The sequence below is a fragment of the Saccopteryx leptura genome, chromosome 3 (assembly GCF_036850995.1).
Source record: "Saccopteryx leptura isolate mSacLep1 chromosome 3, mSacLep1_pri_phased_curated, whole genome shotgun sequence".
In the NCBI taxonomy this organism is placed as follows: Eukaryota; Metazoa; Chordata; class Mammalia; order Chiroptera; family Emballonuridae; genus Saccopteryx; species Saccopteryx leptura.
This window is the reverse complement of record NC_089505.1, coordinates 170,595,300-170,618,607: the sequence shown is the minus strand read 5'-3', so window position 1 is coordinate 170,618,607 and position 23,308 is coordinate 170,595,300. Positions and strand designations below refer to the sequence as shown.

Sequence of the window (23,308 nt, the reverse complement as noted above, 5' to 3'; positions counted from 1 at the left end):
AGGTCTTATTAATCCCAGTCTATGTTCTTTTCATGAATAGCAATAAAAGTGACCATTAATGATCACTATCATTGATACTGAGACGGCAAACCAGGTTTTCTTTTTGTTTTTCTTTGTTTGTGTTTTCCCAAAGAGTTGAAAAAATGTGAGTAAATTTAAGAAATTAGTAGACGAACTCCAAGAAAGGTCAAGAAAGTGTATCTTGGGCCCTGGCAGGTTGGCTCAGTGGTAGAGCATTGACCTGGCATGTGGATATCCCGGGTTCAATTCTCTGTCAGGGCACACAGAAGTGACCATCTGGTTCTCTATCCCTCCTCATCTCCCTTCTCTCTCACTATCTCTCTCTTCCCCTCCTGTAGCCATGGCTCAGTTGGAGTAAGTTGGCTCTGGGCGCTGAGGATGGCTCCATGGACTCACCTAAGGTGCTAAAATAGCTTGGTTGTAGAGCAACAGATCAGTGGCCCCAGACGGGCAGAGCATTGCCCCATACAGTACTTGCTAGGTGGATCCTGGTTGGGATGCATGCAGGAGTCTGTCTCTCTGCATCCTCACTTCTCACTTAAGGAAAAAAAAAAAAAGAAAATGTATCTTGTGTCCCCTTGGGTTGTATGTTTAAGAAGAGAGCATCTGGGCATGGTTATAGCATTTTCTAAGTGTACTAAGCACTGTCCATGATACTTTTCCAAAGAGGGAGTCATGTTTATGTAACAAGAGAATCTTCAGTTTCACTCCTCTGATAAGGTTTCTTGAGCCATTGATCTTTATGCCTCAGAAAAAGAGAAGTTTCTTAGTCAAAGGAAAAAAGCAAGTCCTTAGACTTGAAATTATGTGCTTTGCCAGGGCTGTCATCATTGAAATTTGAAACAAGTCAGTGTTAAACTGGATCTGACCTGTTCTATGGCACATTCCCTATGCACAATATGATATGATGTTAAGAAATGGCTTAAAAGTTTGAGTCTTGTGAAAAATGAATTACCTCCCTTAGGAGATATATTTTATTTTTTAATAAATAAGCAAGTTCTAAACTACGTAAGAGTGTTTCATTATCTTTAGAATAATTCATTTCATGGCTAGAGCCAGACTTTTGTAGACTTAACTAATGAGTTAGTAATACATGAAAGTTCTTGGATCAGTAACTGTACATGCTTGATAGTAAGCACTAATATTTAATAAAACTGCTATAGCAGTAATATTTGGGTATAAAAATCACTGCTTATAATGTCAAACTCATTTTTTAATTTAAACTTAAACTGCATATCTATTATGTGAGAGTTATCATTGGCCTGTATAAACAGTAATTCTAAGAATGAGGCTCTCTGCCTGTATATTTCCTATTGCCTAAACTCAGAGCCACAGCCACTTCATGATCTTACATTCAGAAGTTTGCTTTCAGTCATAAAGTGCTTTTCAGTTAAGGCTGTAAAAATCACCTCATGAAGGAACACTTAGGGTATGTATACACTACTGGGAAGGGCACAAATGAATGCAATTTCAAAAACTACTGAAAAAAATCATTAACCTTTCTGAATATACTTGGTGGATTCAATTTAAAAATAAATATCACCTCTGCCATGTATTGGGTTGGGGAATAAGTTCGTAGCGTTTTTATATTTTCTTTTATTTTACGATTTGTTTGCTGTTTGGCAAAGGGTAAGTATTCATTCGATAAAACTCTTTCTGCTCTACAAAACTATGTTAATTGTATTTTTGAGTTATTTAATTTTTTATTAGTTTTGAGGCTTAGAAATGGAATACCCAGGAGGCAAAACATTTTCGACACCTGCTCTTCTTTGCTTTTCATCGAGGTCAAAAAGCTGCCGAAGCAGCCCGGGACATTTGCGACGTGTATGGAGAAGGTGTCATAGGCGAGTCTACAGCACGGAAATGGTTTGCAAAGTTCAAAAATGGCGACTTTGACGTCGATGACACGTGCCGCAGCGGAAGGCCTTCTGAATTCGATGAAGAACTGGGAAATGCTCGAAAAGAATGCCACGGTCAACAAGGAGCTCTACATTGCCCAGCTGCACCACGTGAATGAGGCTATTCGACTGAAAAGACCTGATCGACATGGTCAAACCATACTCCTTCACCACAACGCCAGGCCCCATGTTGCACAAGTCGTCAAAGCCGCACACCAAGAACTCAAATGGGAGGTCCTTCAGCATCCGCCGTATTCTCCGGACCTTGCACCGACCGATTATCATCTTTTCCGCTCCCTGTCAAACCATATGAAGGGCGTTACCTTTGATAACAAAGAGGTCCTTAAAAACTGGCTCAACAACTTCTTTGACACCAGACCAGGCGATTTTTGGCGGAACAGCATCAACAAATTGGTCGAGAGGTGGGAAGAGGTTGTAAACAGCAACGGCGAATATATAATTGATTAACTTATTGATATAATTATTGTTTTTTGTTTAAATAAAAGTCTTTGGTAAAAATGCTACGAACTTATTCCCCAACCCAATAATTGAGTAGTAGTTAAGCTTGAGAACTCTGAAATTAGACTTGCCTGGGTCCAAATCCTAACTCTTCCACTCAGTGGTTACATGACCTTTTGCTAGTTACTTGATTATCATGTGCCTCAGTTTTCTCTTCTGTCAATAGGAGAAAATAACACTGTCTACCTAGTGTATAGTTATGGTGATAAAACAAGATAAGATATATAAAGCTAGTACATACTTAGTACATACTGTGTACCTAGTAAATGCTTATTCATTATTATTATTTTGAAAGAATAGCTCACAAGTTAATGGAACCAACAACAACTTCCATCATGTGTATGTTAGGGGTATAAAGTAGAAACGGCTTATTTTAGAAGAATTTGACCTAAAGTCTTGTAGTATCCTATTTTTAGGTTGTCAATACCACCACCCTCTCCTCTGGCACAAATTTAACTGCCATTTTAGGGTCAGGACCATATTTGACCACACCACCTCTCGGGCAATTGTCTCACAGGGCATTTTCTAGGTGAGGTATAATTCTCCCTGTCCTAGAATTTTTAATGGCACAGAGTCAAGGATTTCAAAATTGTTGCTAAAGGTGGGCTCTTTCTTGCAGCTCTTAATTCAGAAAGTGCAAATGGTTGAAATAGTGTTAACAGCAAAAGCTTAAAATAACAATATTTTCTGTTAGCTCAGGATCCTCCCCACAAAGCCTAGAAATGGTCTGGGGAGCAGATGTGCACAGGGTGGACAGAGAATGCCAGTTTCGGTTTAGAATTTCGATTTTAGTTTCACTATTATTAGGCAGGATCAACAGACATCAAATACAAAACAAAGCAAGAATGGCAGGTTAGTCTTAAAGAACAAGCCCAGCACTGAAACATCAAAGCTTAAGCAGGCATATGTACATAGTTCGTTTTAATGTAAACTCTTTATGAGCTAAAGTGTTCAAATGGGTTCTAGAGCCTTCTGTTTAATACAAGTTACACTGAAAGTCAGAACCAGTACAACAAAGCAAAAACACTTTAAAACTCATTCTTTCAACATTTAATACCAGGCTGTAGGTGTTGACACAGAGATAAATAAAGATACAGTAGTAAAGCAAAAATGCAGCGATAAATGACAGCACACTATGGTAACTGTTAAAATAGAGGTTCAAAAGCCAGTGCTATGGGAACACAAATAGAGAATGTCACTTGTCTGGAGCATGTAGAAACTTCACAAAGGAGACTTTTGAAATACGCCTTCAAGGAATGATATAACCCAGACTGTGTTCTAGCTAACAACATTGTAGCCAACATCATTGTAGCTAATAACAATATGACATAATTACCATTTCCATAGGACCCAGAACCAGGGTTGCAGATATTTTTTCTAGAACCTTGAAAAGTTGGTATGGAAGTTCCAATAGGCAGACGGGGAACTGGATTCAAAGAAAAAGAAGCCGAGTTACATAGCCAGTGAATAAGTGGATCCAGGATCAGAACCCAGATCTGTATCATTCCAAACCCCTTAACGCTGCACTGCTCAGAAAATTCTACGTTGCTCCCAGTACATGGTTAACTTGTAATTAAGTGAAGTCTAAGTGTGGGAACTCATTCTGGAAGCCTCTTTAGAATGTCAAACTTTGGCCTAAAGAATTGGGTATTCAGTGAAAGGTCAGGGTGGTGGCTCTGTATAGATGCCTAGCCCACAGTGCCCTTCTCCTTTCTCTGAACTTCAATTCTATTTAGTTTGAAATGTTTTATTGTGATTTATGTGCATGCCAGGTTCTCTCTTCCATGCTCTGTGAACACCTTGAAGTCAAGAAGAAAGCCTTATATTTCTTTGAGACTCTCAGGGTCCAGCATTCACAGAAGTTGGCTGATTGATTGCTAATTCACCCGGTGCTCTCCTGATGGCTTGATAAATGTGAATGTTGACTTAAGTTATATTGACTGAGGTGAAGTGACTAGACTTAAGGTTTACTGTAAAAATTAAAAAAAAAAGTGACCTAAACAATGTTAATAGTGATTTTCAGACTAGTGCCCCTCAGATTTCAGTATGCGAGTCACCTGACTACATGTATAACTATCCAGCAGGCACTGAGCAGACAAAGTATCTCAATTAAGCAAGTGGGGAGACTCAACTTTTGGGGTTTGTATCCCACTTCCAAACCTTGTTGCTGTTCTCAGTCCTTTTGCTTTCAGAACAATGAAGAGTAGTATATCAAGGTCCTGTATGGAGTACTTATAAAGTGCTTGGCACTGTTCTTGCTGCATTAAGTATGGTTATCTAATTCTCATAGTACCCTATAGTACTAGATCACTGATTATAAAAAATATATAAAATAGCAGTTACTTCTTTACATTAACACAGGAAGAGTAGTATTCCTAGTTCATCTGAGTTCAAAGTCTAGGGTTGAATGGCTCCTTGACCTGGGTAGCAAGGGAGCATTTCAAGGATGGAGGCTGAGGTCAGGGTGCCAAAGAGAAGGATACAGGTGTGTTCAGACAGCACCTGTAGGGTAAGGCCCAACACAGGAAATCTGTACTGGTCTCATGGAGTGTTTAAATACATGTAAGAGTTGAACCTACCTCAGATAGTACCTGGTGGTTTGCAAGATACTCGAAATTTTTAGCAATTTTCTAAAGTCAGCCTCTGCCTTTTCTTCAGGAACTCTCCAGGAATTTCCCCACCTGCTGTGTAGGAGCAAGTCCCCACTCTCAACTTTTGTTCTGATCTAGAATAATTAAGGCTGGTTTGGGAGCCATCTCCTAAGAGCTAATGGGATTTAAGGTAGTCTTCCAGGAGGGGACACCCTACAGCGGTTCTGGAATTGCAAAGTAGTTTTCTAGGTTAGCTGGGAGAAAGCAGTTCAAGTCCAAGAGAACAATTTTTGAACAATTTTTTGTTGTTGTTTGGAAACAGAAATGAGGTAAGAGGGGGTGCTTGCTTTCCTAAGGCTTACTGCGTACAAACCAACCAACCAGTGAAAGACAATTAGTTGTCTGTTAATTGCTCTGTTCACATACATGGGTCTTTTCTTGGTTGCAGGGACAGAGTAATTGTTTTAATTTTTGATGCTTGTAGAATAGCTGGTATTGATAAGGCATCCCAGAAGACTTTATAGTACTTAGTATTCTTGTCTGTACATTTTTTTCACTAGACAGATTTTCCATATAGATTGCTGTCAGGTTTCAAGAAGGCAGAGTTTGCTTTTTCATCCTGATATTGATAGGGGAGTGTGGAGAAGAAAAGCATGGTTCGGAACAGTAAAAAAAACAAAAACAAAAACAACAACAACAACAAAAAACTCTCCCCCATACTCTTGAACAACAGGTGGTTTTGACGTGCACGGTCAACTCCTTTATGCACAACATGAAATTGTTGGCGGCCTTTCCATTTCTGCGTCCCTGGAACCTGCTGCTGAGAGATCAGGGAGTCCGGCTGTCAGTGTCCCTGAATATGGGGGTTCCTGCCAAAGAGAAGACTCAAGTGTCAAAAGGCCAGTGGTCTTTATGGTCCAGAGAATTTAGCTTTTGCGTTCCTCTTTCTGCATCTACCTCAATGCGTCCCACGACCACTCGCACCTTTCTGTCCTTCTGTGGGGAGGGAAATAAGGAGGCGGGATTATCCTTACCGTGACCCGAGTCTTTCCCAGGCGTCCCTAGAAGGGCTATTTTTAGTGGTGGCGGCCCCCTCTAATTCACCCGGGAGAGGAACGGCGACAGCCGAGCAGCCGCCGCGCGCAGAGCAGCCTCGGGCTTCTGCGTTTTGTCTGGGATCTGGGGAAGTCACTAGACCCAGCCGATGGCCCGGGCACAGCCGACTGCTGGGCAGGTCAGACGCCCGAGAAACCCAGCGGGGAAGCGGCCGGCGAATTTTTTCCTACGTCCTGAAGAAAGTTCCCCGCTAGTCGCGGGCGCGGGGTGGTCTCTGCAGTAGAGGAAGTTCCCGGGCACGGCGGCTTGCGTCACAGCGGGGCCGGGGCCGTGGGGTGGGCTGGCGGCGGCGGCGCGACCCCGCGGCCGGACGCTGGGCGGCGCTGGCTGCCGCGGGCCGGGCTGCGCGCGGGGCGGCGCTGGAGGCGGCTCCGTCGCGCCGGGAGGCGGAGGGGAGGAGGGCTGCGGGGCCGGGGCGTTAGCTGCGTCCCGGCTCGGAGCCCGCGAAGAGAACGAGGAGGAAGGCTCCACTGTGGCCGCGGCCGCCGTGCTCCGGGCGCGACAAGCCATGAGCAGCGGCCCCGCGGGCGACCCCACTGCCGCTGGCCGCCGCTGAGCCCCTCCGGGAGACACCTCGCGGCTCCCCCAGCAGCCTCCGCCGCCGGCACCCTCGCGCCCAGAGGTAAGGGCGGGGACCGCGGAGGGATGGAGAGGGCGGCCCGCCGAGGACCGCCGGCTCGGTCCGCTAGGTGCCCTGCAGCCAGGCTCACCCGCCTCGCCGTCTCTGCCTTCTCCCGGCTCCCGGGCGGGCAGAACGTGGTCGCCTGCCCGGTGTGTGGGGCTCGGGAACCCGCCAACCCCTACCCCACCCACCCTAAGCTTCCGGGCGCGGGACCCCAGCCTGGCGCCAAGCGCAGCGCGGCCGTGGCAGGTTCTGCAGACTTGGGGGAGGGGAGTGGGGGGCGGGGGATGAGGGGAAACCGGGCCACGGCCGGGGGCGGTTGTGGTTCTTGACCACCTTGAAAATTCCCAAGACCTCAGTGCCCCTGCCTTCTGGTGCGCTGTACCCGTGCCACCCCGGAGCCCCTTAAGTTAACACTTTGGGGGCAGAGGAATTTGAAGGTCTTCGAAGGGACCGAGAGCGTGGTGCCGCTCCCTTGCGGGACCCGAGGGGAGGGAGGGCTGAGCCGAATCGCGCGGGCAGCACAAGCCAGGTGTCTAGGCCCGCTGTTGAGGCGGGGACCGCTGCCTTGAACCCAAACTCTGGCTCCCTGGTCTTTCCGTTTCCAGCTGGTCCCCAGAAACGAGGTAGTTAGGGATGGACTGAGCAACTCAGGAACCTTAGGGTGTGCTCTGCAGATGCTAATTCCTTTTTTTCCTCCCTCAGCCAGTTCTTCCCTCCCCCACCCTAGCCGGCCGGTGTACATCACATTTCAGTTTCTTCAGCACATAGATACCTAACCCACATCCTAGGACAGATATTGCAGTGTTGGAGCCAAACTTCTCACTTGGTTCCAAATTCTTTTAAAACATTTTATACACCAGAAAACCAGTTAGGAAACACTTTTAAGTCTCCATTTTCCTTTAAGTAAGAAATAAGAATCAATTGATCTTTGTGGGAGTGCTGGCGTTGAGCAGAGGGAGGCCTGAATGACCTCTGAAAATGGCAGCCCTACTTTAGTCACACACTCCTCACAAACCCTCCCTAATGTAGGAAATGTAGCCTTGAGCACTGTCACATTCGGGACTGTATGTATTAGTTTCCTAAGGCACACATGAGACTTCTTCATTGACAAGTCATTAAAAAGGCCATCTAGGTGAAAGAGGAGGAAAGTGGTAGTAACCCTTTTGGTGGACACAATACTGAAAAATCGCCAGGACCAATCACTTTTATAGGTGTATACATTCTCTTTATTTTTAAATGATTTGTGTAAACCGAAAATGAAAGCTGACCTTCAAAAAATTTGCCCTTATTCATAAACCATGTGTTGGATGTGTAGACATAGATGCCATTAGATGTACGCAACTAGAATCTGTGATGTTTGATTTGCATTTCCTGTGACTTGCTTCAAAAGGGGAGAGCAAGGGTGTAACCCTGGTTTGCTTTACTTTGGAGTCATTCACTTAAAGGCTCTCCCTAGGTTAGGCTGTGCCTTGGTTTTGAGAAGATGGGGAGCAGCTGCAAGGAGGGATATTTTTCATGGTTCACATAGGAGATATTGACCACAGGTAGGGCCCACTAACACGACAGTCATATCAGATAGCATGTTTAACATTTTTCTTTTTAATAGAATTATCAAAGTTTTTGTTATTGGTGCTGCTTTCTTATTTCTCAGATTGACTAAACACTTTACTTAATGAAATGTGTTTTTAGAAGGGAATGCTTTTAGTGAAAAAATGTATGGGGAGTGTAAGAGAAAAGAATTTTTCACTTCTGTGAAGTTTATCAGTTTATCTTTTAAAAAATACAAAGTTAGCAATAATTTGATTTCTAAGGTATCCAGTTTTTAGTAAATTACTTTGACTTTTAAATAGTCTGTAGTATTTTTAAGTTATAGTTACCAATAGCATTATAATAAAGTATAAGTTTAAAAAGAAATGGGGTGGAAACTTACAAGTATTTTGTCAAGTACTGTGTGAATGGTTTAATATGGTACTACAATATAGATCAGGGGTAGTCAACCTTTTTATACCTACCGCCCACTTTTGTATCTCTGTTAGTAGTAAAATTTTCCAACCGCCCACCGGTTCCACAGTAATGGTGATTTATAAAGTAGGAAAGTAACTTTACTTTATAAAGTTTATAAAGCAGAGTTACAGCAAGTTAAAGCATATAATAATAATTACTTACCAAGTACTTTATGTCGGATTTTCGCTAAGTTTGGCAGAATAAATCTTTATAAAACAACTTATTATAGTTAAATCTATCTTTTTATTTATACTTTGGTTGCTCAGCTACCGCCCACCATGAAAGCTAGAACGCCCACTAGTGGGTGGTAGGGACCAGGTTGACTACCACTGGTCTAGATGCTAATCTAGGTATCTAACACGTGTTATCCCAGCCTCTTGCAACAAACCCTTAAAATAGATGATGCCATCCACATTTGACAGAAGAAAGAAGCTCAGAGTTTGTGACTTGCCCAAGACCATTCAGCTAAATTAATGCCTGAATAAAGCCAATCCTTTTTGGCTTTAATGATGTACTTTTTCCATTATCCAAAGCGCCCTCTATTTTTCTACATAAATTGTTAACTTACCATTGTGACTGTATGAAAAAACTGAGGTCAAAGAAATAAAGTCACCTGTCCAGGGTTTTTCATGTAACTAGTATATGATATATAGCATAATTCAAATTTGGAAACAGGGCCATCTGTTTCCCAAACCCCTGTTCTTGCCACTGTTCTCTATTAAATGACTGATTAAGAGCTTAACCTAATGGACATTTCACTTCTGCTCATCAGCTATTCTCATCCACATGACGATGATGGCCTCTTGGGCTACATCTGTCACTCTTCAGAAGACTGGCTGTTATCTCCATCCCGGGTCACTCAGAAAAGTATATTGCGAACAACAAGGGTTAAATTACTGTAGAGGCCTCCTTGAATCCACTTAATGCATCTTAAAATATATTTTATCCTAGATGGACATTGGATAAAGAGCATAGCCTCAAGATAGGAAAAGCTGGTATCAAATTCTGGCTCTACTACAAAGTAGGAGTGCCAACTAATTCACATTATTCAATTTCTCTGAGCCCCAGTTTCCTCATGTAATGAGGTTCCTAAACCCTACCTGGCAGGATCACTGTGCAGATTAAATGTACAATGCATACACAAAGCAGCTCCTGTCACCTAGTAGGTGCTTAATAAATGGGCTGGATGAATACACCTGTAACCTAGCTAGCACTAATTGAAGTTTGTGCTGTATTTCACTTTTTTTATATCTTACATGCATACAGTGATTAGTCAGTGTTGTCAGTGATTCTCTTTTCATATGGCTAGACAAAGGTCTAATCCAGTTTTTAGCATATTTAACTTTTGAATCACATCCTTGTTTTGTAGTCCTGACATATAAATGTTTACTCACCTTATGTAGTTTTTCTATGTTCCACTCTGCACGTTTCTTAGAACTTTACCAGCCATGTTTCATTTGGTAGGAATTTGTATTTTTTTATAAAAACACTTTCCTGTTTTCTGCTCTCCTGATTTCTCAGACTTGCTTATCACTCACAGAAGGCACCATGACAAAACCCAGGATCTCCCCATCATGTACCTCACCCTTAACCAGGCCTTGACCCGCTGAAATTCTGCATTTCCCTCGAGGCCCAGCCTAAATGCCACATCCCACCTGAGCTCATGTACCCTGCATTTTAAATTCTTTGTTCACTTATAATCAGACAACATGTACTCTTTTGCTTTAAAAAATAATTTCTTTTTTGCTTTTTTAGTTATATGCCCAAGTAATATCTTATGGAAGAGTAAACTCTTTTGAGATCAGGGACATTTTTCTGTTTCATTATAACTTTTTCTTTGTATAAAACATAGATGGTTTCTATTTCCTGAATGAAAGATGAGTCAGATATCCTGAAAGATTCTTACAGTAATTAGGAAAGATACCCAAATTATTTGTCCCTGTTACATGATTGTATGCAGCACCTTCTTTTTTGTTTTAAGACTTGTTCATTCCAGCCTTTTTCACCAATTAAACTGGCATTACATTTACTGGAAGGGCATAGTTCTTTTTTTTTTTTTTTTTTTTGTATTTTTGTATTTTTCTGAAGTTGGAAATGGGGAGGCAGTCAGACTCCCGCATGCGCCCGACCGGGATCCACCCGGCACGCCCACCGGGGGGCGATGCTCTGCCCATCTGGGGCATCACTCTGTTGCAACCAGAGCCATTCTAGCGCCTGAGGCAGAGGCCATAGAGCCACCCCCAGTGCCTGGACCAACTTTGCTCCATTGGAGCCCTAGCTGCGGGAGGGGAAGAGAGAGACAGAGAGGAAGGAGAGGGGAAGGGTGGAGAAGCAGATGGGCACTTCTCCTGTGTGCCCTGGCTGGAAATCGAACCCAGGACACTTGCATGCCAGGCCGACGCTCTACCACTAAGCCAACCGGCCAGGGCCGGAAGGGCATAGTTCTTAAACAAAGCCTTGCCTATTAGGTTCAGTGTAAAATAGCACATTTTCATTAATAAATTGCTCCCATGGTGGTATGATAACCTCTTTAGTTACTTGTATATTAAGCACATCAACAATACTTGAGTTGTTTGGCATTTTAGATAGGGTAACAGTCCAGATGGATTTCTTTAATTAGGAATCTGATTTACCTGAGGGAAAGGAACACTTACCATAGAGAGAAGATTGAGATAATAAGCAAGGAGGATTTCAAACCCCTGTGCTTGGAAAGAAGACAAATCGTGGCCCACATTGTATTGGCTACAACCAAAAGTGACTTTCATGAGGGAATTGACAACAGAGAAAAGACCCACAGTCTCACTACAAATCTGAGAGATGGTGTAAAGCCAGGAGGCAGGGTCAGGGCCACCATCAGAGCAGCCCAGCCCATGCAGGTTCGCATTGGATTCGGACAGTCGGTAAAGAAACAGCGGAGCCAAAAACTGATGGGCCATAGCCTTTAATCCTACCTTGCACCCGGCGGGCAAGTAAAAACATACACTGGGCTCCAAAACCCAGTCACACTCAGTGCTCACAAAGCCACTGACTTATCCGAGTTTCCTAGAATCAAAGGTTTCTAGCTCACCAGCCTTCTTCTCCTCAGTTCCCCATCTCCTTCCTTATCCCAGATACAAACTCTGCACAAACTGGCATCTCACTCAGCACTCCGCCATCTTGGCTGCTTCTCCTGGCCTCCTCCACGTGGCCTCCTTTAGCTGCTGGCTCTACTCTCTCCGCTCTCTCATGCTAACCTCAGGAACCAAGAGCCAAACTCCCGCTCCGTTCCCATTTTATAGTGTAGAAATCCAAACCCTTAATCCAATATACATAATAGGGAAGTCTCTTAATACAAAGTCACTTCTCCGAGGCATGATAGGATTGTACCACCTTACACCAAAAAGGGTAGGAAAGGCTTAATCTCAAAACCAAGCCCCAGGCTTCAAGGATTCTGCCTGCCTTCAGCCCACCCCAACACACATTAATATCACCTGGGCAACGGCCTCTTTAACAAAGTGAGCATAATACATTTTATCTGCCCAACAGATGGGAAAAGTAAAACGGAAGAGATGAAAGCAGTGAAGCATGATGATAGACAGTCTGACCGTGGCCTGCTAGGTTTTGCTCATTGCTGTCCTGTAGAAATGGAAAAGAGTAGAGTCAAGGTGGGCAAGAGAAACTAGTGTGGTCTTGGTCATCTACTACATTAATATACTCCCATTTGACTCCAGGGCTGGCACAGAAGGTCAAGAGGGTAATTTCAGAGCTAACTGAACTCTTTTCCAGTATCGGGTGTTAAACAGAAAAAAATAACCCAGGCTATCTACATAGAAGTATATTGTCACAAATATTGGGAAGGAATTTCAGATAATTTTTTGATGTTGGATGGGTATCCTTTTAAAATATGGTTCTGCAGTCTACAGTGTGTCCAACTATGAATGACAGTTGATAGAGAAATAATAACGGGTTCAGAAGAGGCATAGAGACCAGAAAAGAAAGGGAAAATTGGCAAAATTCAAAAATAAATTTTAAGCAAAATGTTATAAAGGTTAGGGAAGTAACTGAAAGGGTTTCAGATGACTGAAGTATTTGGAGTCATTGGAACCCAGGAGAACTATGTGTTCTTTAAAGAACCCCTCTAAGGACTCAGAAGAACCGAAGCTATTCCATACTGGAGAATGGTGGGAAGGTAGAGTGAAAAGGACAGTTTGTTTGGCTAAACCAAAAAACTGGACCCAAGGGCTTGCAGCCCTAGAGAAAATATAATGGAGTTCATAGAAAAGTGTTTCCCAATCTTTCTTTCATTATTACCCTCCCTCCCTAAGCCTAATTTTGGTAAATTATAATACCATAGATACACCGTAATACCTGTTTATGTAATGTGGCCTTTTGGCAGGCTACAAATCATTATTTAAGACATTTTTTACCCTGCACCCAAAAAGCATTTTCAACAGAAACAAGGTCCTCTCCCTCTTAGGCCCTGGCCAGTTTGCTCAGTGGTAGAGCATTGGACCAGCATGTGGATGTCCCTGGTTCAGTTCCCAGGTCAGGGCACACAAGAGAGGCAACTATCTGCTTTTCCACCCCTCCTACCTCCCTTGTCTGTTCTCCCGCAGCCATGGCTCAGTTGGGATTGGTTCGAGCACATTGCCCAGGGTGCTGAGGATGGCTCCCATGGAGCCTCTGCTGGAAGCACTAAAAATAGCTTGGTTGCAAGTGTGGCCCCAGGTGGGCGGAGCATTGGTGGAGAGGAGCGTTGCCAGATGGTTCCCGGTCAGGGCACATGTGGGAGTCTGTCTCTATCTCTCCTCCTCTCCCTTGGAAAAGAGGAAAATATAAAGATCACCCCCATCTTGAGAATGCATGGTGTAGCACAATTCTATATTATGCTAGAAACTCACAAAAAGAGCTATATGGAACTTAAAAAACGCAAAGACGTGTGTGTGTGTGTGAAGTCATACAATATATTAATTAACATTCTCTGGAATTAGATTGCCTTTTTTTGCCTTATAAAAAAGCATATTTTATTGGCTCTTAACCTGAAATACATATGTAAAAATATACAAGGCTGCTTCTTGTCCCAGTTGCACCTTGGGAAAATTATTGAAGTTAAAAAGTTATCTTTCCAAGCCTTCTCTACCTGCATCCTTATTTTTCTAGGATGGGATGCCCTCCCCAAACTTTAATTGCTCAACATCTTTTATTTACTTCGTTATGTTGGGAAGACTCTGATATTAGCCTTTCATTCATGTGACTGGTCAATTATATATAAGTATAAATGAGTTTGTCCTTATTAGAGCACTTGTATTTTAAGCCATTTATTTATAAATGTGAAACACTATGTTCCCTATCAAAGGGATTTCAGCTCATAGCAAGTAGATATTTGGGGAGAGTGGGGCTTCTGAAGTCATTATTAGTTTTTTCATGTTGGGTTCCATTCTCCAGTTCCCGAGGGAGTTTAAGCCTGGGCTTCTGATGTCTAATCTTGGTGCTGTAAGGGTTCAAGGAGCTTGGTTTCTTTATACTGTTATACATTGGCTTCTTTCAGCATTTGTTGTCACTTGCCACCTCCCTTCTCCCAAAACAACTCATCTCCTTATCCTCTGGTTTTATCTCAACCCTGTTGATCTTTTCCCTCTTCTTTACCCGCAAAACATAAGAAATATTTTTGTTTTGCAGCATCTTTTCTCTGTTTGATCTTTAGAGCTTCAGTGAAACTTCCATGAGAGCAGAGGCCGTATAAGCCATATCTCTGTCTTGTTCACATTCGTATCCACAGCACTTGCACAGTGCCTGGCACATAGGTTCTCAAGAAATGTTGTGGAGTAAATACTAATGATGTACTTTACAGTAACATTTCTAACCTACCATCTTGGATTGTAGCAATTTCTCTTTCTGTTACTTTAAATTCTGGTAATGAAATTTGATAGTGTAATTAGAAGTTATCCTTCTTAATAGAGTCATGAAATATGCACACAAAAATATTTCTATATGTGATTGAAAATTAGTAACAAGTACTATATAAAATATTAAATGAGGACATTAAAATAAATCCTAGGGAAATGTCACCAAATAAGTGAAATATATGAAAACTCATAGGTCCTATGAGTTCATCCTGTGTGTCTGAAGAACATGCCAAATTAATAAAAATTACTAATTAGTCCTTTAAAAATATCAGAGATTTATGAAAATTTGAAACAGGTTCAAATATCTTTTTAAAAACATTAGGAAATATAATAATCTATAAATCCCACTTGTAGAAAATTACTATAGAAAATGATTTAGCTAATAACAACTTGTATGTTAAAAATAAGTATGAGATTAGCTTCATAGGAAAATACTGAAGGGTCATTATTCTTATTGTTTGTATGCAAAGTTAGGAAATACTGTCCTGCATACAAAACTTTCTAGTTAAACACAATTATAACGAGAAAATAGTTAAAGTTGAGGAGCTGGCAACTGGAGGTGTGTCTAGGGTTTGGATCTGAGTTGAACATTCCGCATTTTATCTTAAGGATTTTGTGGCATAATAGAAAACATGGATCTGATGTTTCTATGAATGGCTCCCTGGTGGATAGAGCAGCATGGTGTTCAATCAAGGATTGGAAATGAGCTTGGCAAAATGAAATGAAATGAAAATAAAGAAAGGAAATAGTCAAAACTAAGCAATGAAATTTATTTAGATAACATATAGGGTCATACCTTGAAGAAAAAAAGTGAACTAACTATATAAACATACTAGATTTTTTATTTATGTTCATTTCTGTATCGCTAATATTTAGAACAATACCTAATATGTAGCAAAGGATCAGTGAATATTTTTTTAATGAAACACAGGAAACGCAAGATAGAGAAAGGCTAACTATATGCCATGAAGGCAAAAGTAAAAGTCTTCCTGAGGAGATGGTGAAAAATAACTAGGAGACTGAATAGACTGTTACAAAAAACTTTGGGACAAATCATTTATGAGCATATGTTAAAGTTTTCTTTCAGTCTTGCATAAAACAGGAGAGGTTTCTGATAGGTCAGTTCAAAAATTCATTCTTACTAGGGACATTTTATAAGAATAGTAGGTGGTTAGATAGCATTGTTAGACTAGATTTTAAATTGTGGGTTCAAGGTCACTAGACTCTTGACTAACAGTGAACCCTTAGCTCAGTGGCTCTTCAGCTAGTTTCCATGGAAAAGACTTATCACCATTTAGCATTTTATAGAAAGCTAGCCAGTGCAATAAGGATGGGGAGAAAAAGACATAAATATTGGAAAGGAAGAAGTAAAACTATCTTACAAACTTATAATTACAAATTAGAATTCTACTCCCTAAGGTTAGTGAAGAAGACTGACAGAAATAAAAAAAAAAGATTCATTTGAAATACTATAATGTTGAAAGAGAACTCTACCTTGGACCACCAGAAAGAGAAACAAATGGGTCCCAGAGCAAATTAAACCTGAAACTTCACTGGAAGCAAAAATGACTAAACTGAAGCTGTCCTACCTACGTCACATCATGAGAGGGCAAGGTTCTTTGAAAAAGATAATACTGCTGGGAAAAATAAAAACTGGCTGGAAAAAAAGAAGACCAAATAGGAGATAAATTGACCCCATGAGAGAAACCGCAGGCACGAATCTCCAACAGTGGAGCAGGGCTATTGAGGACAGGACTTTCTGGACATCACTCATTGATCGAGTCACCAAAAGTCAGAGCCAGCTCAGTGACATGTAACACACATCCTAAGGAATCTACAAAGCAACGACTAAAAATAAATGCCACACTCATCTTTGATTGACATGCAGTTATTTAAAATTTACAAACAAAATCTTAAAAGTCAGTCTGTTTCAGTCCACTCTTGTACAAGAACACAAAGATGCTTTTCTTATCCTGAAAGGGTATCTAATAATATAATCACATTAAGAATATTTTACCTGTTAACTTTTTTTTTATCTTGACAGCTTTCCCCCGTGAATGTGATTGCAATAAACAGGATAGCCTACTGTTGACCTAATTAAGGGATTAGGAGCAAATAAATTAAAACAAATTATTTCTAGCACCCCATTTACTTATTAGTGCCACATCCTGATTTATAGTAGGGGGAGCTGACCTGTGGTGGTGCTTTGAGTCTGTCTAGTATGTATTTAATGTTTTTATTATATAAAACTGCTCCCTTTTTTTGTTGTTGCTCCAAATTTGGAACATAATCTTAAAGCAACATTTTAAAATTTTGGAGAGCAATATAGATGCACAGTGATAAGAAAGGTCATATTGGTGGCTGGCTTAGTAACAACTAAATCAGATGGTACATAAGAAATGTCAGAATTTTAATTTCTCTAGAGGGCAGGAATTGCTTATTATTCTGCTTTTTGCTTTCAGTTATTTATAATTTTTGAAATAGCAAAACGCAGCACAAAAACAAGAAGCTAATTGCCTCTTCTGAAAGAACACATTTGGATTGAGCGAGGCAAAAATAACTTGTCATCAGGGTAGAGTATGCAGTTAGTAAATGATTTTACAGCCTCATGTTGAGAAAAGGCCATCTCAAAAATAATTTGTCTTTCTGAGTTACCAATTATCTATTCTGTTAAGCTACTTTAAAAATTAATTTTAGGCCCTTGCCATTGGCTCAGTGGATAGAGGGTGACTCGGTGTGTGGACATCCAGGTTCAATTCCCAGTCAGGGCATACAGGTGAAGCGACCATCTGCTTCTCCAAACCTCCCTAACCCTCTTCACCTCCCACAGCCAGTGGCTTGATTGGTTCGAGCATGGCCCCAGGCACTGAGGATAGCTCAGTTGGTCCAAGTGCTTCAGCCTCAGGTGCTAAAAATAGTTCCGTACTTGAGCATTAGCCCCAGATGGGGCTGCTGGGTAGATCCCAGTTGGGACACTATATCCCTTCCTCTCATCTAAAAAAAAAAATTAACTTTATCTCAATATTTGTTACTTATATAAATCAAATAAGGTAAACAATGGTGGATGAAGTAGTGTTAAACTTTAGTTTTTAAGGTAAAATTAATTTTCTAAAGTATGTTATAAGACAATGAGTATGTCTTATTATTTGAGTGTTATGAAGAATAAATTGTGTTTATATATGGATGTATGATAGTATTTTGCCAAAAATTATTCATGATTACAATTTTATTGTTAGTCCCACATCTTAAAATTAATTATCCTGAATTACAACTTACATTGCCACTTAAAAATAATATATTACAGTTCATATTAAGAACTTATCAGAAAACTATGACATTCATGGTTTCACAGTACTGCAGCAATGCCTAAAGTTCACAACCATTAAAGAAAAGGGCTAGTTATAACTAGTTATAATTCAATGTTGTTGAACATATCTCTAAAGAGTTAAATTTTTAGTGTAGTTAATGATCTCACTTGAGACAAATATAAGGAATTTAGTAACTTCCAATTAAATAGGCATCCTATTAGAGAACAGATTAGTCATGCATGAATTAAATTTTTAATAGCTTGAGATATAATATACATACTATAACATTGATTTGTTTAAAGTATACAAGTAAATGCTTTTTAGTATAATTACAGAAATGTGCAATCATTGCCATACTCTAATTTTGAAACTTTTTCATTGCCCTGAAAAGAAGGCTGTACCCATCAGCTGTCACTCCCCTTCAGTTCGCCCAAGGTCTAAATAGCCACTAATCTATATTCTGAATCCATAGATTTGTCTATTCTGGACATTTCATGTAAATGATATAATATGTGATCTTTTATAACTCCCTTCTTTCACTTAGCTAATATTCATGTTTTATCCATGTAAGAAGTTATGCCATATAACTATGCTATTCCTTTTCATTTCCAGGTAATATTCCATTGTATGGATATATCATATCTTATTTATCCATTTATCAGTTGGTAGACAACTCAATTGTTTCTCTTTGGAGCTATGAGGAATAGCTCCCCTAAGAACTTTCAGATACAAGTTTTTATGTGGGTATATGTTTTCATTTTTTGAATAAATGTGTATAGGAGTGGAATTGCTTGATCATATAGTATCTCTGTGTTTACTATTTTGATGTAAATGAGGTATAATTTTTGATCATCTCCCCAAAAAGAATAAAGTCAAGACTAAGATATTTAACAAAGTAGTTTAATTTGTCCAAGTAGTCATCATTATCAGGGGTATCAATTAAACATTGAATTTTATATAGTTAAGTCATAGTTTGTAAAGTACTATTAAAGCACTACTAAATTACTTTAGATTAAAAGTTCAGGTTAAGAAATCTAGAAAGGACTGATGAAGGCTGACCAGATAGTTATTTGCATATTTTTTTGATTCCTTATCCTTGTGACCTGAATACCACTCATTAATTCCAAACCCTTTTGTGCATTTTTTCCCTCTTTTTGTTGTGGGTCACTGGGACAGGAACTATTTTTCATATTCCCTTATTCTAGATATATACTAAGTGTTTATTAGCTTCTGGCTGGAATATCCTGTGAACTTCATTCATTTGAGACTTTACAGTCTTGTTAACTTTCCCTCTGGAAAAAGGCAAAGGTACCTTTAAAAGTGAAACACCTTTCATTGTTACCTTCTTTCACTGCTCTGTTGCCTGGGATGGTGATAGAGGGACTATCTTGATGAATTGTAGATTTCTGTCTGTTTTGTTCTACAGGGGTTCCTCAGGTTGCAACAGTATTGACCTATGATGTTTAGAGTTTACAATGCTCCCATAAAAACTTTAAAAAGTTTAGACGTGAGTGTTTTGGCTTACGCCATTTGTGTCGTACTTATGGACTATGTGGGCGAACTAGTTTGGTTGCGCGCAGTGGAAGAAGACACAGTAACATAGCGTATGAGTGAAGGAATTGGCGTCACCCAGTACGCTTACCTATGCCTCTTTGGACTGTTAAAAGTGCAAGTGTTCTGTTTGTTAGGCTAGGGTGTGTTTTGACTTACACCAAAATTCAGGTTAAGTCACTATTGTAGGAGTGGAACTGTGTCATAACCAGAGGACCCCCTGTATTTAGAACTATTCTTTTAATTCACTATGAGACTAAGACCTGCAGAAATTTTCCTTACTTCTTTCTCTTCACATTCGTATGAAATCATCCACACAGATTTCCCCCTTATTTTTTTCATTTCACTATGAATCTACAGTGGTACCTTGACACATGAGTTTAATTTGTTTCATTTCCAAGCTCGTGACTCAATTTGCTTGTGTGTCAAATTGAATTTCCCCATTTAAATTAATGGGAATGCAATCAATTGATTCTGGCCCCCAAAAACCACACGGATTTTTTGTTTTATATGCTTTTAAATAAGAAAATGTACTTTATAAATAACAAATACATGTATGTATATATATCAGGTCTACCGAAAAGTTCTGTTCGTTTCTATCACAAGTTTTGACACGTAAGCACATGTTTATTTGGCGCATGTGTGCCTCTCTATTTTTATCACTTAATGCAAGGGTCCCCAAACTACAGCCTGCGGGCCACATGCGGCCCCCTTAGGCCATTTATCCAGCCCCCGCTGCACTTCTGGAAGGGTACCTTTTTCATTGGTGGTCAGTGAGAGGAGCATAGTTCCCATTGAAATATTGGTCAGTTTGTTGATTTAAATTTACTTGTTCTTTATTTTAAATATTGTATTTGTTCCCGTTTTGTTTTTTTACTTTAAAATAAGATATGTGCAGTGTGCATAGGAATTTGTTCACAGTTTTTTTTATAGTCCGGCCCTCCAACGGTCTGAGGGACAGTGAACTGGCCCCCTGTGTAAAAAGTTTGGGGACCCCTGACTTAATGTATACATACTGACGTAGCAAATTAACTAAAACAAAGTTGATTCACATTAGTCTTATGTGTGAAGCGATAGTGTACCCATGGCTACTGATAAAGTTCATTTACGCCACTGTAATTTTTACGAATTTCAACAAGGAAGAAATGCTACAGAAGCATGTAGAAATTTATTGAAAGTGTTTGGTGAAGGTACAGTTTCTGATAGGATATGCAGAAGATGGTTCGAAAAATTCGAAACAGGTGATTTCGACCTTTCTGATAAGCCACATTCTGGGCGACCATCTTTGATCGATGATGACAATGTTGTTAAGACCATGTTGGAGTAAGATCCTTTTCTGACAACATTGGAGATCACAGAAAGGCTTAATTCAGCTCAGCAAACCATTTCGGACCATATTCGGAAGATAGGCTTGGTGTGGATATATTCAAGATGGGTGCCACATGAATTAAGTCAGAAGAATTTGGATGATCGAGTTGTCATATGCACATCTATGCTTGCTCGGAACAAAATCGAGCCCTTCTTGAACCGGATGATAACTGGGGATGAAAAGTGGATTACCTACGAAAACATCGTAAGGAAAAGGGCATATTGTGAATCCGGAAAACCTAGCCCTTCCACCTCTAAACCAAATTTGACTATGAATAAGAGAATATTGTGTATATGGTGGGACATTCGAGGACCAATATATTATGAGCTTTTAAAACCGAACGAAAAGCTCAATTCAGAGAAGTATTGTCAGCAACTGGATAATTTAAAGACAGCAGTCCAAGAAAAGAGGCCGGTGATGTTCAATAGGAAGAACATCGTACTGCATCATGATAATGCCAGGCCACATGCTGCTTTGGGGACTCGTCAAAAAATTGCAAAACTAGGCTGGGAAATTCTGTCGCATCCACCATATTCTGCAGACTTAGCACCCTCCGACAATCACTTGTTTTTGTCCTTACAAAATTTTTTGAAGGGCAAAAAATTCAAAAATGAAGAAGATATCAAATAAGCACTGGTTCAATTTTTCACATCAAAAGATAAAACATTTTTCAAAAATGGGATATACAAATTGCCCTCACGGTGGCAAGAAATCATTAATAATAATGGCAATTATATTATTTAATAAAGTTTATTGACGGTAAGAAGAATTTGTATTTTGTTTTATTCCAAAAACGGACAGAACTTTCCAGTAGACCGTATATATACATATATGTATATGTATGTATGTATGTATGTGTGTATATATATATATATAGTAAGGGAGAATGTAAAGAAATAAACTGGTTTATGAAGTATATTTACCTTCAAGGTCAGGCGAAGATGCTGGCAGAGGGGGAAGGAGACATTAGCATAACAATGGCCCTTCCCAAGCAGGAAGGTAATTAGCAATTTCACAGCCAGCTGCCCAGCACCATTTTTTTTTTTTTTTTTTACAGAGACAGAGAGAGAGTCAGAGAGAGGGATAGATAGGAACAGACAGGCAGTAACTGAGAGAGATGAGAAGCATCAATTATTAGTTTTTCGTTGCGACACCTTAGTTGTTCATTGATTGCTTTCTCATATGTGCCTTGACCATGGGCCTTCAGCAGACCGAGTAACCCCTTGCTCAAGCCAGCAACCTTGAGTCCAAGTTGGTGAACTTTTGCTCAAAGCAGATGAGCCCACGCTCAAGCTGGCGACCTCGGGGTCTCGAACCTGGGTCTTCCGCATCCCAGTCAGACGCTCTATCCACTGCGCCACCGCCTGGTCAGGCTTTTTTAACAATAAAAGTGAGCAAACTCAGAAAATACAAATTTTACAAAACTCATTTGCCCAACAATCATCATTTTCTTCACTGACTTTTGGCTTTTTCATCACACTTTCCTCGCTTTCACTTAGAGACCGTTTCAACAAAAACCTTTCCATGGAAGTTTGTTTCTTCCTCCTTTTCAGAATGTTCGGCAGGTTATCTAGTGGAGGGTGGTGGAAGCTTGTGATTCAAATATCCACTCGTGACTTAAAGCAAAAAATCCCACGACTCTCAAATTGCTTGTGATTTAAAGTGCTCATGTGTCAAGGTACCACTGTATTTGTTTAAGGAGGTGTTCCCCCAGCACACAAAGGACAAACTCTTGTGACCACTTAGTCTTCATTCTTAGAGGTGTTGTAAGCAAGTGAGAAATATGTCTCGTGAGTGTCCCAGAAACTCACTGATCACAAGAGCACAACACTATAAATAACCACTTACAAACACAGACATATAGAAAACCTCTTAACCAATTCTTTCTGAAATTTTAACTTGTTAGGCAAATGCAAATACAAATAAAAATATATACACAAACTCACTGCAAGCAAAGCACAAAATGACTTGAGACTTTTGTGAGTGTTGTCAAAGGATGATGATTATTATTTTTTTTAGTGGAGGCAGACAGGGCCAGACAGACAGGAAGAGAGAGAGATGAGAAGCATCAAGTCGTAGTTGCGGAACCTTAGTTGTTCATTGGTTGCATTCTCATATATGCCTTGACTAGGGTGCTTTTGCTGAACCAGTGACCCCTTGCTCAAGCCAGCAACCTTGGGTTCAAGCTGGCAAGCTTGGGCTTCAAGCCAGTGACCTTTGGGCCCAAGCCAGTGACCGTGGGGTCACATCTATGATCCCACTCTCCAGCCAGCAACCCCACAGTTAAACCAGATGAGCTTGCACTCAAGCCGGCAACCTCGGTGGTTTTAAACCTGGGCCCTCAGCTTCCCAGGCCGATGCTCTATCCCCGTGCCACCACCTGGTCAGGCAGGATGATTTTCAAATAATTAAGCAATCTAG

The 23,308-nt window shown here is 40.5% G+C and overlaps 1 protein-coding gene and 1 long non-coding RNA gene across 2 annotated transcripts in view; one reads left to right on the top strand and one right to left on the bottom strand.

The window, feature by feature from the left end:
* Positions 1-501: 501 nt before the first annotated feature.
* On the bottom strand, positions 502-6,412 carry LOC136397738 (uncharacterized). Its single transcript, XR_010749910.1, has 4 exons — positions 6,134-6,412; positions 5,456-5,898; positions 3,775-3,864; positions 502-558 (listed from the first exon to the last, which is right to left on the bottom strand). It is a non-coding gene; the product is annotated as an uncharacterized lncRNA (long non-coding RNA).
* Positions 6,413-6,557: 145 nt separating this feature from the next.
* The window catches only part of LRRC8C (leucine rich repeat containing 8 VRAC subunit C), a 105,186-nt gene continuing 88,435 nt past the window's right edge, over positions 6,558-23,308 (top strand). Inside the window, exon 1 of the mRNA XM_066376845.1 lies at positions 6,558-6,767. The gene's annotated coding sequence lies outside the window, so the exon portion shown is untranslated. The remainder of the gene's footprint in view (positions 6,768-23,308) is intronic.